The sequence below is a fragment of the Ruditapes philippinarum genome, unplaced genomic scaffold (assembly GCF_026571515.1).
Source record: "Ruditapes philippinarum isolate M1 unplaced genomic scaffold, ASM2657151v2 ctg2202_1_1_1_1, whole genome shotgun sequence".
In the NCBI taxonomy this organism is placed as follows: domain Eukaryota; kingdom Metazoa; phylum Mollusca; class Bivalvia; order Venerida; family Veneridae; genus Ruditapes; species Ruditapes philippinarum.
In genome coordinates, this window is record NW_026865318.1 from 33,070 (window position 1) to 49,107 (window position 16,038).

The following is a 16,038-nucleotide window of genomic DNA, read 5'->3' on the forward strand; positions in this document are numbered from 1 at the left end:
AATTTTAAAACAAAAGGAAACCAAAGCGGGAAAATGCTAATGCTAAAAGCTTGATTTGAATAAAAAATCTGGTAAAAGGGTGTTCATAGCTGGCAGTGGTAAATGAAACTAATCATCCACGCTCACTAGCAACGGCTCCGGACTCTATATATGATTTTAATTTAAGAGAATGGAACATTCAATGTGACATTTTCGTATCATTCCCAACCATCACAAGCGGCGTATTGTTCCCATGTAAAAAAATTCATGTGTTCCAAACGAGAAACCATTTGGCAGAAGAACTAAATAAAAACGAGATATGAAGCCTATGTATCACCGACAACTACCAAAATAAATTTAAAATATTAGTAACTATGCAAAGGCTCAATATTGGAACCATTCAACAAGAAAAAAATATCTTAAATTGATGGAACTTACATTGATTTGATTGAGTATTTTCAAAGGCGTAGTCGTAACAGCAAATCTACCATCCACGCCCTTGGCACCGACCTAAGCGTTCTGTGAACGCCGCCGCGCTTTTTTATTTTAATTTAATTAAGCAGAATTTAACATATATATTTTTAAATATCTACCGAACTATATTAATAATAAAATTCATTCACCAAGGTTTCTATTTTGTATTGTGAAAAGATGAATTTTCATTGTATCAAGTAATAAAAATAAACCAAATATAGTTTACCCTGCTGTCTAACTCTATGTTAGGTTGCTAACATGATTACTTTTAAATCACTGTTTATATAAACAATAAAGTCACGAAATTGAAATACATTATACAGACTGTTAAACTGTTAAGGATAGCTGTATCGGTAAATTGTAGGCACTTCAATCTGGATTAACTAACATTGATCCGCAATAATGACAGCCATAAGTGAGATATTGTCAGGCGATATATAGATTTTTACAAAATAATTATGATTTTATTACGACATTTTGTCACATCAAACAAAAATAAAACATTAAGTTACTGAAATACTCCATTAGTTTTTAAAGGGTATAAAGCTAAAACTCTATACTGCTTGTTGATTAGAAATATTTTTTGTTGTTTCGATAAAGCACAATACGAAAATAATTATTTGTATATTTCCTTACTTTCAAATGATCCGGCTAAAAATATTATTTTCAAACCAAGTTATACTGAAAAATTGTTAACAAACCAAAGGAAATTAAGCCTTTAGGCCTTTGTTTAAAAGATGAATTAGATAAACATAAAATTAATCCAGACAGTATCCTTCAAAATGACGATGAAGATATTCCACCTTGGACTTCTTATTCCCTAGAAATAAATATTAACCTTTCAAATATAAAAAAGTCATCAAATTAACCTGACCAGTTCAAAGAGATGTTCCTAGCAATTAAGAAAGAACATGAAGACTTTATACATATTTATACGGACGGTTCAAAAGAAAGTTGCAATGCAGGCGCGGCTGTGTTTGAAAATAATTTAATATCTAGAATGAGGTTACCAGATAATGCTGTTGTGAAGTACAAAATACTTAAAACAATGTGATCCCTCGGAAGCATTAATCACAACAGAATTGCAGACTCGGTTTGATTGAGCTTGTACATGAGAGATAATGAATAAGTACAACATCCCTCACGCCCCCAAACACCGGCTTGAGCGGTACTCAATTCTCAACACTTAATAGTGCTGGCATCAATGATTCCGAAGGATCAGAAAATACACTGTGTAAAGGTCAGAAAAAAGACCTTATCATAAACGTAATGTCTTGAGTACTGTCTTGCATGCGTTTTTAGTTAGGTATTATCTCGACATTCTTCCTTTCAATGAGATAAAAGGGGCGTCCCTGCCCGAGTTGTTAAGGTCGTTGACTTCTTCAAACCACTTGCCCCTCACCGCTGTGGGTTCGAGTCTCGACATGGAATTTGGATTCTTTCATGTGAGGAAGCTATCCAGCTAGCTTACGGAACGACGGTGGTTCTATTCAGGTGCCCGTTCGTGCAAGAAATAATGCACGGAAGGGCACCTGAGGTCTTCCTCCACCAGTAAAGCTGGATCGTCGCGATATGACCTATACTGTGTCGATGTGACGTAAAACCCAAAACAAACAAACAAAACAAATGAGATAAAAATCATAATTTTTGTAAACTGTGTTAGTTCCCCGTAAAACCAAACATACAAAAAATCGATTTTGAGACATCTTTTTGTACAGTAAATCAAACAATTTTTCATAGCTTACACTGTCCTAGGATGATAATTTGAGCCATTCTTTACATAACAAAGACCAATAACAATGTGAAAAATAGGTTAGGCAGATCAATGCCACAACCTATAAAATGAAAATAAAACTACATGTTATCATATGTCTTGTTAGCACGATAGGTAGAGCAAACGTGTCAGTAATGTGTTTTACCCGTACAGGCAGAAGTTCGATTACTGGTAAGACCTTTTTTTACCTCAGAACTTTTCAGAAAACAAGTTTGACCGGTTTTTTCATATATATACATGAGTATGAGATCGAATATTTTATTACAATGCGTTCAAAAAATACAAAAAAGGAAATAGAACAGAAATAAAAAATAAATATATACTATAAAATATATATTATAATAAGAAAACAAAAAGGGAAGTGAAATATAAATCAATAAATAATGATAAAAAACAGAGCAAGAAGAAAAAACTGTGGTTATAAAATGGCACTACGTAGGGTTCGAACCTATGAGTACAAAACACTTAAAGTTACAATAATTTCGGCCATAACTGTCATATACCAACGATACTGTAAGAATAATGCTATATAGTATATGTAAGTGTTTACATAATAATCCAGATAATCCCGTTTTTGGACTTTCCCATGCAACGTTAAGACCAAATTATCATCCTAGGACAGTAGCTGTCTGTGTAGGAGACATTTTGCAGTAATTTGTTAAATTTTCAAAACAAAACATTACATTCCACTTGGCTACATTTGATAGCAGAACGCTGTAGTTGTCAATGATTGTGATACATAGTAGCATTTGTCCAAGTGAGGAGAAGGACATCGAAATCATACATTGTGATATAGAGTAAATATATGTTTTTGCTCGGTTTGATTGAGCAAGGTTATGGACAGTACTGACATGTGCAAATTACCGTCCACGCCTGCTGTTTTTACTAAAATCATTAAACGTTTTATTAAAAGAGGTTATGATCCTACTATTTTAAGACATACTGCATGTTTAGTGTTCAACCCTTTTACAGATGGACACCACGCTTTCCTCTTTTGATTACATCTGACGGACCAAGTGGGAGTCTCTATGCTGGACAGTTCTTAAAGCTCTTTGGGACTAAATTGTCTTAATGTTCGTCTTTTGCCTTGCTTCGTCGGGCCCTTGTAGGTGATTTTCTTGTTGCTCTTTCTTTCTTTAGGACATATGTTTCCACATGATCATTTTGGTGTTTTACTTATTTAACCTTTTGTAACAATGACAACTGTTAGAATTTCATTTGGCGGGGATTTATTTTATTTACACTGTCTCGTTTATAGGAACATGGTGGGGCTAAGAGCGAGGTTCGGTGCACCATTAACCGGTTTAAACTCCCTAACAGTCATTATTATGCTGCTAATCGTTTCAAGGCGACGCCCCTCTGTGTTCGTCAGATGTATGTCTATGTTGTTTCATACTGTTTTGGTGACATTTTTGCTTGTGTCCCTAATTGTCTTCCCCCTTTGTCCCTAGTTTTTATTTCTTTGATTACCCCCCCCCCTTCCCCGGTCTCCTTCCCCGGTCTCCTGTCCCCTTCCCCTTTTGACTTTGACTTTGTGGGCCTATTATTCAATCATTTATTTGGTTTCTTTGTATTCCTGGTCGGTTTCAATTTATTTTTCATTTAGTGATTGGCCTGTCCGGGCTCTGTCTTGTTCCCTGTCCTGTTTTTGTTTGGGGTCCGTCTGGGCTCCTTGCCACTGGTTCTTGTTGCTATGTTGTATTGGGGTTGCGTTTTTTGAACGCCGCCTTTCCTTGTTGATCCTGTTTATCATATTTTAAGCAGAATTCAACATTTAACATAAACTTGTATAATTTTTATTTTTAAACATCCGCAGATGTGTTCACATGACGGTTATCATGGAACTGTACTACATATTGACCAACTTTATGTCACAAAATTTCCATTTACTTTGTTGTTGAATGCCGGTTGGCCGAAAATGGTACATTCACAAGGTAGGCAGTTTATAAGCAGACATCGATGTAATAACATGATTAAATGTAGATATAGTTTGGTCTTTAGTCATGTGTACCACAGCATTGATATTAAATTTAATTGACTGTAAGATTATAATGTTACCTTAAATGATACCTATCTTCCATGGTAGATTAAGTTTCACATACTAATTATACAGTTAAACTCAAACTCAACATCGCTCGCCCTTGTGCACTAGATATTCAATAACTCAAAACTAATATTATATGAATTGTTCAGACCAAATGAAAAAAAGGAGTGAGACTTGATTGGATACTTACAGCCTTTTTGATCAAGGTAAAGTCATGTATCTATAGATAAACTAAATATTTCTAAAATATACATGTGTACCATATTTTTATGTTGGGATACACATTTATTATATACCTATTAATAAAATAGTTAGAAATATTGATAAAATTAAATGAGTGTTTTCATTTTCCGTATTTTCATTGTAAAACAATGAAAATCACTGTAGTGAAACATATTTTCCGTATTTTCACTGGTGTCTTGCAGGACTACTTTGTTCTAAATTCTGCCAATACACAAATAATTTTCGAATTGTAATATCTAAAATAAAAATGTACATATTAAACAAAAAATCAAGTTTTTTTTCCTACAAATACATGATTTATTTTCATCTTGTGGTATGAAAATCATAGCATTATCATATTTCACTTGTGGCTACTGCCAGTCATGAAATATATATTTTCATATTACTCGATGAAAATAAATCCTGTATTTTTAATAAAAATTTTATAGTCTATTTATCTAAAAAAATATTTTCAAACATGGCTGATATTAAATATTGCGAAGAGTTTAAATATATTGACATAAATTAAAATGAATATTTGAAAGACTGATATTATCTTCTAGCTCTGAATATATAAAATACATTTCGAAAGGTTAAAACACTGAACATTATTATTGTTCATATTATTTGTATTACATTTTTTTCACATTTACAGTTTAAACCCATTTATAACTGTTGATATACATGTTCTTTTTATTTGTTTCTATGACTTTTACTGTTTGTATGCTCGTAAATGACACATAATTGTACCGATATTTTTGGTAATTATTTATTAAACAACGTTTTGATGAAGTCAAAATCTTACATCTATAAAACAACGTTTTGATGAAGTCACAAGGTATTCTTTAACGTTTTTCCGCACCCTAGAAGTAAACGATAATCACACCTTTTGTTTTTGAAATATGTTATAGGAAAGGTGCATCTGAAGCATTTTGTAATTACCCGGCTCGATTAATACCATACAATACGTTAAATTCAGACATCATTTACAGGAAATTTCTTAAAGAACCAAATTTTCTTAGTAGGTCCCTTGTTTTCATTGTATTTATGTGACTTCCCTTTTCCATATCCCGCCTATAGATCTTTTACACTGCAGAATTCAACATCTAACATGAAATGATAAAGTTTTGAAATCACTTGTTTCCATGGTTGTCCATAATTTATAATGACATGTTCGAGCAATGCACAAAAAAACTTTTTATTACTTTAGTTTTAAAATAAAAAGTCGAATGTCAAATTTATAGGCAATTTTAAAGTATGAAAAAGACTTTACACTAGTTAAAATATTTTACTGAAACATTAAACTTTTGCAGTTCGACCGAATACTATAATAGAAGAGGGAGAAACCAATATGGAAGAAAGCCTATAGATCTTTTAACGATTTTTCCATAGCAACAGTATTGTATTTCGTGCATGCGCATTCTGTGCAGGGCAAAAGCGCAATAATAGTAGACGACATTTTAGCGTACTTAAATTTAAGGCTTTAAAAGATGTGATTTCAAGTTATGTCACCCAGAAAAAAAAGAACGTTTTGGATGAAATAAAGAGGTAAATACTTCAAAAGTGAATTGATGTTTATCACACATATACAAAATTAGCGGGACTAATTTATATCAACGAAAATGTCTTTAGTTTTTGTATGGTCGTTTTCAAGAACAATTACATTGACTTCTATATTTGCGGATATAAATATTTCCACATTTTTATAAACAAAAATCTCAATGTCAGAGGGGGGATTCTAAAACAATTGACTTTTCCATGCCTTTATTTATAGCAATCTTGGCCACAAAGCTATAAAGGCATCTTTATGTTTCTGATAAAAGCTATTTAATATGATTTTACCATCAACTTACTCGGTTTTGACATAACGCCGCCTGTCAATCAAGCTGGCATGGGTCTTACAGATAAGCCATTCGGCGATCGTTATCAGTTTCATGCTAAGATGTCTGAGAGGTCCGCCATTTTCTTAGACAAGCTATTTGTATAAGGCAATGTTGAAGCAGTATTTATATTGAAATTATTTGATTTTTTGTCAATATAAAGCTTTAAAAACGGTATATCTAAGTTACAAAATATCCTGACATATTGACAGATGGAGACAGTTAGTTCATTTAATAAAAACAAAAATATCAGTAGCTTTCTATATATGAAGTTATATAACAGGTACGAACGTTAAAACTGGGTATTCCACATTGCATTAAGCTAGGAAAAAGTCATCCTCGGATACCCACGGCCGAACCATTAACATTTATCAGTTTTTGCCATTGATTTTAGCAAGACACTTACAACAGTTTTTAACCATGGGGGCTGCCATTTTATTTCTGATTGTGTTTTTACCTCCGCTGTTGCATTGTGTACACCGGTCTTTCTGTCATGTGTGAAACCACTATAAGCATGATGGGAACGCACTACTTTTAACGTGGTGGCTTGAACATGGAAGTGATATAACAAAACAACATGGGGCCACTTGATACCCTGTTGGCAAAATAACCATGACATCATATTTACTCAAAACATACATCATTTAAGATACCTTCTGACAATTCTTAAATGGTTTAACAAACCCACTTTCGTTCAACATGCGTGATAGTATTTCGTCCATTGTTAGTTTAAAACCGAAAGTGAAAGTAGTTTTGTATATTTGAAAGTCCAACGATAAATTGCACTTGCAATATTAAAATCGGGAAAACATTGATCCTTTGGAAACATGAACAAGTTTAATCACTTGAAAAAATATATTGTGTTTTATAAAATAAAATCGCCAACCCTACGCGCACTTCTTTCTGTCGGAGTCATTTTAACCCTCATTTGGGGTGAGCAATGCGTCGTACGGCACAGGTCCATATTTGAGAGACCGGTGTGTATACAATGTCCGCTGTTGAAGGATATATATTTGTTAAACGCGATGTCATTGGTAGATATTTTACGCACCTGTTGCTGTAAATCGACGCAAATCGATTCATTTTACCCACGGTGTGACAGGTTTATCAAACGTGGATACCCGACGATGGGAAAAAGTTTAAAAAAACTCTTTGCCTCCCTTCATTTCAGTTATGTCTATTCAACAAAATGCTGCAGTAGAAAGTACTTGAAAACAAATTGTGAACATATGCAAGAAAAAATATATTTTAGGTGAAATTATCACTCATGTGAAATTTCATTGAAATCCCACCAGTAGCTTGACCTGTGAAAGCCAATGCAGCGAAGCAGAACGTGCAGGTGACGTGCACAACTAAGGATGGTACTGATTACTTCTGTGAAGTTTAGTTGAATTTGTGTCGATGTGACGTAAAACCTGAAACAAACAAACCACCAGTATTTTGACCAGTGAAGGACGGACAAGATTTTTTCTATGTTTTGTCTGGCGGCCATTCTGTGTAGCCAAGCGGAACGTGCCGGTGACAATAGTACTGATCACTCCTGTAAAGTTTGGTTGAAATCCAATAGGTAGTTTGACCTGTGAAGGGCGGACAAGCTTAATGCGGACGGATGGACAGACAGATAAAATATTTAAACACATCTGCTCCAATAACATCATACCTGATCACGGTTTTAATTTAAAGCCGAGGTTTGATATATGTGAATCTTATTATGAGGTAAATAATAGTGCGTTTTATTACGAAAATTTCTTATGTACATAATTATGATCATATATCATACAACAAAGTTACGCAAGGGCAATTTTCTCATTTAATTTTGACAATTTATGCACAAATGCAATACATATTTCTGATTTTGCATATAAAATGGAGAAAATAAGAATCCCTAAAGAAAGCCCAACACGTCAAAAACATAAAACCCCAAAAACATTTGTAGATGTTACTGTTTCATTCACATAATTTTACTTTTATGTGTTCCGCTACATCAATTTTAACTATCTTTGAATTTGTTAACTAAAATGATAATTTTCCTTGAAGTCAGCGAGAAATATAAGAATCATTTCCAAACGTTTTATTCATCATAAATGCGTGAATGCAGTTATTTGTTACTTTTGTGATTACCATAATGCATTGAACTTTTTAATAAAAGCATTTAATTTTATATATACCAATTTATGTAAGGTAAATTCATTAGTCACTCAAGTGGCGATGACAGTTTTGCGGAAACGCCGGAACCGTCTTTTGTCTAAGGTTCTGAATGACCGGGTCATGTGAATCAGTGGGCAGAGCAATTTTTTCTTGCAAAGCAGACTGGCGTTTCCGTGAGTTTTACCCATGCCAGAAATTTCATTTGACATGGGGGGTGCCAGATAAGTTGCGTGCCAAACAACAACGTCATTTTAGCGCACTTTATGAATGAACCGCGTTAAAATGACGTCGTTTTAGGAGGGAAATATGTGCTTAGGATGACGTCATTTTGCCGTTGTTATTTAAGATGTAAGTTCATACGCTTTTGTAAGAAAATAGTTATGGATGAAATGACTTTAATTTCCATGAACATATATCATATTGAGGTTGTTGTTGTTTTGGGTTTTACGTCACATCGACACAGTATAGGTCATATCGCGACGTTCCAGCTTTACTGGTGGAGGAAGACCCCAGGTGCCCTTCCGTGCATTTTTTCAGACACGAAAGGGCACCTGAGTAGAACCACCGACGTTCCGTAAGCTAGCTGGATAGCTTCCTCACATGAAAGAATCCAAAGTCCCTGTCGGGATTCGAACCCACAGCGGTGAGGGGCAAGTGGTTTGAAGTCAACGATCTTAACCACTCGGCCACGGACGCCCCTTCATATTGAGGTAAACAATTCTAAATATGAAATAAAAAGGCAGAACATGCAAGAAAAAATATCTGTCATATGTTGCGGTTCGGATCGGAATATCCGTCCCTCGGTAACCCGCCCATGGGCGGTAACTCGGCAAGCCTCGTTACCGCCCAATGGGCGGGTCCCCTCGGGACGGATATTCGGGTCCGAACCGCAACATATGATGTAACAGGGTTTTATTTTTAGAATTAGGTTTAAGGGACAATACTTTTGCTTTACTGTTAAATTTTATAATTTAGCAAAGGGAAACAAATTTGTTGGTTTTGTTTAATACTTTTTAAGGGAAACTACTTTATTGGTTTTAACTAATTTTATTTTGTGTTTACATTGGTTAGTATTTTAAAAATTTAAATAATTGGTTTATAAATTATTGGTTTTAAGCTATTTTTATGTTATGTAATTTTTTGGTGGAAAAAAGTTATTGTGTTTTTGTTTTGTTGTAAAAAAAAGGTTAAAAAAATAAGTGTTTGTGGTTAAGTTTTTTATTTTTTAAGTTGGTATGTATTTATTTTAACTGCTGCTAAATGCTTATTGTAAATATGTAAAATTGCATTATTGTAATTTTGTTGTATTTTGGTTTAGTTTATTAATTGTTAAATTTGTAAATAAGTATAAGTTTTAAAATAACATGTATTTATTAAATTACCTTTTATTTTTTATTTACTATTAATATTTAACCTTGCAGTTAACAGTTACTGGTGTAATAGTTAAAAAGGTAATAGTTAAATTAATGTACTGCACTCATCCCTCAAATGGTAAGTTACATGTGTAATGTATTGTGTATTGTTTAAAAGGTAAAATATGTTAATTGTGTGTATAATTCCATAAGCTATAATACTATATTTAAAAACTGTTGCTAAGTGTAAAAAACTAAATTGGCCACTAAACATGTAATTAATTATGTAAAATATAATAATAATTAATGCATTGTTTCTACTTTATTTTACTTTATATTTACATATTGTTATATACTTATTTCAAAGTGTTGTTGGTTTGTACCTACAAAATCTACTTGTTTGTACCTTTATAATGTAATCAGTATATAAACAAAATAAAACTTTACAGCTGTTTGTTAATTTAATTTTAACAATCCCAAACTCATTTAACCCTTAGGGGCTCAAATAATTATATTTATATTGCGCCAAACCACCCCTATTACAATGACAGATTAATAATTTCTTGCATATCAGACAGGATTATCTACCGTTTACACCGGTGCTAGAAAACCCTATCTTACAACCCCCATGTAAGACAAGTCGCGTGTTTTAAATGACGTCATTGACGCGAGCCTTTTATGAATGAATTGCGTTCTTAGGATGACGTCACTTAACCGTTATGAATGAAGTTGTAAGTTCATACGCTACAATAAGAAAAAAGTGCGTTATGAGAAAATCGGTTTATGTAATTTCTGTTCTGAAAATAATTTATATGTAATATGCAAGAAAAAGAATCAAACACTGGCTAACAGTGCAGACGGGAATATCTAGCTCTCGGGTAACTGTTCAGCGGAAACTCGGCAGAGCCTCGTTACCGCCGTAAACAGTTACCCTCGAGCTAGATATTCCGGTCTGTACCGGCAGCCAGTGTAAGATTCTTATAATCTGTCATATATTTCCCACCTATTCCCCTTCTAAAACGACGTCATTTTAACGCGGTTCATTCATAAAGCGCGCTAAAATGACGTTGTTGTTTGGCACGCGACTCATCTGGCACCCCCAAGCCAGATGAATTTGGAAATTATATAAGATTCTTGCATAGCAGACTGGCGTTTCCGTGAGTTTTACCCATGTCGGAAATTTCATCTGACATGGGGGGTGCCAGACGAGTCGCGTGCCAAACAACAACGTCATTTTAGCGCACTTTATGAATGAACCACGTTAAAATGACGCCGTTTTAGTAGGGAAATATGTGCTTATGTTGACGTCCATTCACTGTTGATATTTAAGTTGTAAGTTCATACGCTGTTGTGAGAAAATAGTAATTGATCAAATGACTTTAATTTCCATTAACATATATCGCATTGAAGTAAACCATTTTAAATATGAAATAATATGGCAGAAAAAAATATTTGACGTTTGCTGTTCGGATCTGAATATCCGTCCCTCGGGAACCCGCCCATGGGCGGTAACTCGGCAAGCCTCGTTACCGCCCATTGGGCGGGTTCCCTCGGGACAGATATTCCGGTCCGAACCGCAACGTATGACAGATATTATTCTCTGGCGTAATGTCAATTGTCTATTAATTTTTACTACATTTCATGAACGCCGCCGTGGTGGAGGGGTTAGAGTCAATGACAATCTAACCCAATTACCTCTCTGGCCTGGGTTTGATCCCCGTGAAATGTTTTGGTATTTTAGCACCGAGGTAGGTACTGTTGTAACTCTCAAGGAACGATAGTTAGGAAACTATCCGCCTATAAGACTGAAATACTGTTGGGAAAATGCGTAAAATGAAACAAACGAACAAACAATCTACTACATTTCTATGTAGGACGATGCTCATTTTTCCCTACACAAATTGCGCATGCGCGAGAAAATACTACTCCCGCTCAATTTTTCATAGCAACCGCACGCGTCGTAAAAAGATCTATTAACAAAACGTTACGGATTCTGAAAAAAATACTTCTAAACTTAGTATTGTGATTTTGTACGGAACTGGCTAGGGTTAAATGCTCATTCCTGTTAAAAGGGTCAGAACGTTATCATTGGTAGCAAGCCTAAACGCTAAATGCACAGGAGCTTGACATTCTATCTGTAATTTGTATATGTATTCAAATAAATTGGAAATTAATTGATATTGTCCCTGGGTGCGTCCGTGGCCGAGTGGTTAAGGTCGTTTGACTTCAAATCACTTGCCCCTCACCGCTGAGGGTTCGAATCCCGGCAGGATTCTTTCATGTGAGGAAGCTATCCAGCTAGCTTACGGAACGTCGGTGGTTCTACTCAGGTGCCCGTTCGTGCCTGAAATAATGCACGGAAGGGCACCTGAGGTCTTCCATCACCAGTAAAGCTGGAACGTTCGTCGCGATATGCGATGTGACGTAGCCCCCCCCCCCCCCCCCCAAAAAAAAAAAAAGAAAAAAAAGGAATACTCCCAGCTCTATAAAGCATAAACAACAAGGAAAGCAACACCTTTTGACACCCAGATACATCTTTCCGCGAAATTAACAATCGGGGCAATCAAAGGCTACAAATGACCGGAGCCACTTCAAAAAAATGTGGGGCACGTTATACTTCCACCGGTATTTTATATCAGCTAATTTACATTTACAGTATATTTATATTTTTGCTCTTATGTCAACAAATTAAAATGACATTGACGCCATGCGCTGACGTCACTTACGATACAGCTCCGGGCTGAATATTGATACTAAAAATATGTTATCAACTCTTTGCTGTTATTTTACCGGACGCAACAACAACAATAACACAGGAAGAGGATATTTTTCTTAGTTTTGTGTTGACTGGCTCGTGTGGAACAGGAAAAAGGCACACTTTTAAATAAGTAGACTTGCAAATATACCAAAAATAGAAAGTTATTTTCAGATTTTCCACGGATTTATATTACAGGGATCGGACACTGCCAGTTTACCCTATATAAATGCTTAAATATCTTGTCGTGCACCCGATCGATAATCTACCGGCGCTTAGCGTAAATGCTCGTTCGCAACGGATACCTACTTTACAAAATACCATATAGCTTTTCCATTTATTATCCGATTATGGAAATTTAAAGTTTATTTTGAAGAAAAATACTTGTTTAATTCAAATATCTTACTTATTTTTTAATGGTATAGTTTATTTGTCCGCAACGGCGATTAAAATATAACTTGATGAAATCCGCGGTAAATTTACATTTTTATATAAAACGCAGGTATTTGAAATTAATTATTTTGGAAACATAATAAATTAAATTTCAAAATAAAAAGAAGCCGATCTAAGTTATTCACAGATGATCAAAGATGCAATATTTAAGATTTATTGGGTTATGTAGTCAAATTTATTAACGCACAATAGTTTTACGGGTAATGTAATGCGGGCTTTACAAATCGCTCAAGATATTCATTTTTTAGTACAAAAATATTGCAGAGGTTTTAATATTGCCATATTCATACAATATTTAAATTTCATTCATCATTTATATCATTATTATCTTTTGTAAATCTGTTATCAAACGTCGGTGCAGTGAAGTAGACAATCATCGTAACAGTAAAGTAAGCCCTACTCTTGTCTGGCTGTCTCGATTCCGGCCTTTTTAATGTCACTGGTATATTTTAATTATTGATTTTATTTGAATGACTGTAGAAAGATATTTCTGATATTTTTTAATGTAACACTAGAAAAACAATAAATATCTTTATAGTTGAGTCAGTATTATGCGAAATAAAAGTAACTGTTGATTATTTTTTACATATCGCTTAAATTTCTTTGAAGTTTAATTACTTTTGAAGGGGGTTAATTACCAGCACGGATAATATAACAAGTGATAATTGAAAAAAAAACTTTATTTTCAAACTTTCAGTACCAGGTTGCATGTGATAATCTTCAAAAACAAATAGAATTTGAATGTATATTTTGTATGTGCGCTGTCTTTAACTACAGTCCATGCATATGTGTAATAAGAAAATGATTCTGAAGATGATAGATATAAATACAATGTAAATCTATTTTCTTTATTAACATTTATAAATGAAATTGAAAATATACAAGTCCTTTCGTTGAAAAAAATGAAAATAAACATATGACAAATAAATCATTTGACGGGAATTGTGAAGGATAACTATGAAAAAATTCTGTGTCAACATTAAAAATAATATAGCTGTTCTGTATGCCAATAAAAGTTTCTTCCTTGCCAATATAATAAATTCATCTATGTATGAACGCTTTTTTCAATGATCTGAAAATATATTTAATACACTAATTAGTAGACTACTACATTTATACTGATATTCAGGTAATCAAATAAAAAATGTTCAAATCATTTGGGAATAATTCACAGAAGAAAAGAAAAATTTCAAACATGAATTTCTTTTAAAGTTTTTAAGCAATCAAGAAACATTTTTTTGCATTGCAACCATTTAACCATGTAGAAAATAATTATCTTAATCTGAATCGCGGCAATAAATTGTGCTTGAAGTAAAATGGTGCCAGAGTGTAGAGACTATGCCTAAACAATAGGCGAATATTTTTTTAAATTAGGTACTATTTTAACTCGGCGTTGCAGCGTTCTATCGGAATATTTTCATATATTAATACTTTAGCGAAAAAAATAATACTGTATCAATACATAAATGTGTGTAAAATTTTTCACAAAGCTGCAATAACACCACATACTCTTGTGAAAATCTGTCATATTTCGTACTCCGCGCGTTCCGCAATCTCTCATACTGTCCACCTTTATCCGATATGCGATTCCGCGTATGCGCGAGACGAGATTTTAAGCTAAACGAAAGTGTCCGATCCTTGTAATATAAATCAGTGGATTTTCCGATCCCGCTTTAAAAGTATTAAAGGAATCACTTTAAATAACCAACACCCGATCATTTGTTAGCTTGTACGGATGTTTCCTATCTGTTGTACTGAAATTATATTAAAAATGCACATCGCATGATCTTAAAAAGATGTATTATTAAATATACGATGATCTTTAGAGCGAAAGCTTACGTAATCGTCTTTGTGATACATGGAAATAATATACATGTAAAAGTCGAGGGAAATCGTCAATGTAGATATTTGGACTAATGGGTCGTTATTTATATCACGTACTTTTGATAGTGCAGCGTTTTTCGTAGATATGTTTCTCTTCGGTTTCAGTGGGCATGATTGATATGCTGTAAATATGGCAGTGATTCTTCCAGAGTAACACCCATTAAAAATTAAATTTTGTCTTAATATAATTGTATTTTGAGATTGATCGTTTTGTGCTAGAGTAGGATTGGTATTTAAACCTTTTCTGGTCAATCTCTGTTGACAGAATAAATTTTCAATTAAATCTGAATTGAAATAGCAAGAATTTTAAGAATTTCCGTCAATAATATGTATGTAGCAGAGAGATAAAATCCAGTTATAGAAGTCTTTAGATCATTTTGTGTTTCTTCTATCATTAGATTCTTTTCAACACAATATTTGTTGTTGTTTTTTCATCTTTTTCCCAGGTTTTGAAAAATTCTAAAAAAAAATCAAAATTTTTATTTGTCAATTTCTGGTTACAAAAATAAAACTATTACAGTGTTTTTATTTTAGTAATAAGATTGGAGATGAAAGTCTTTGTTGGTTGTATAGAGATTTTTTCGTAAGTTTTCATTAAGAACAGCAATTCCTTATCTTAAACTTGAATTGCTAAATTATTTCGCATTTTTGCAGGAGTATAAGTATTTAATGGAGAGCTAGAACGATGATAAGGAAACTACCCGCCTATATGACTGAAATAGTGTTGGGAAAAGGCGTGAAATAAAACAAACAAACAAAACAAAACAAAAAACAAAGATTGTAAATTAGTCCGTCCTTTTTTTAGAACATCCATTATGTCTTGAATAGAACATACATGTACAGAGTGTTTACTTAAAAATGAGTTGAAAATAAGCTTGCTTTCACGAGGTTTATCTATCAACATATTGGTAAAAGATCTTTAGGATGAAGCACAACCCAGCATCATTAAGCCCCTCAACATATTGGTCCACGCTTTCCTAAATTGTACTGTATAATTGATGAGCAATTTCTGTATTTGAGCCATAATAAAATTTTGGCCATCTTGAAATGAAAGATAACACAGTTTTAGTCTT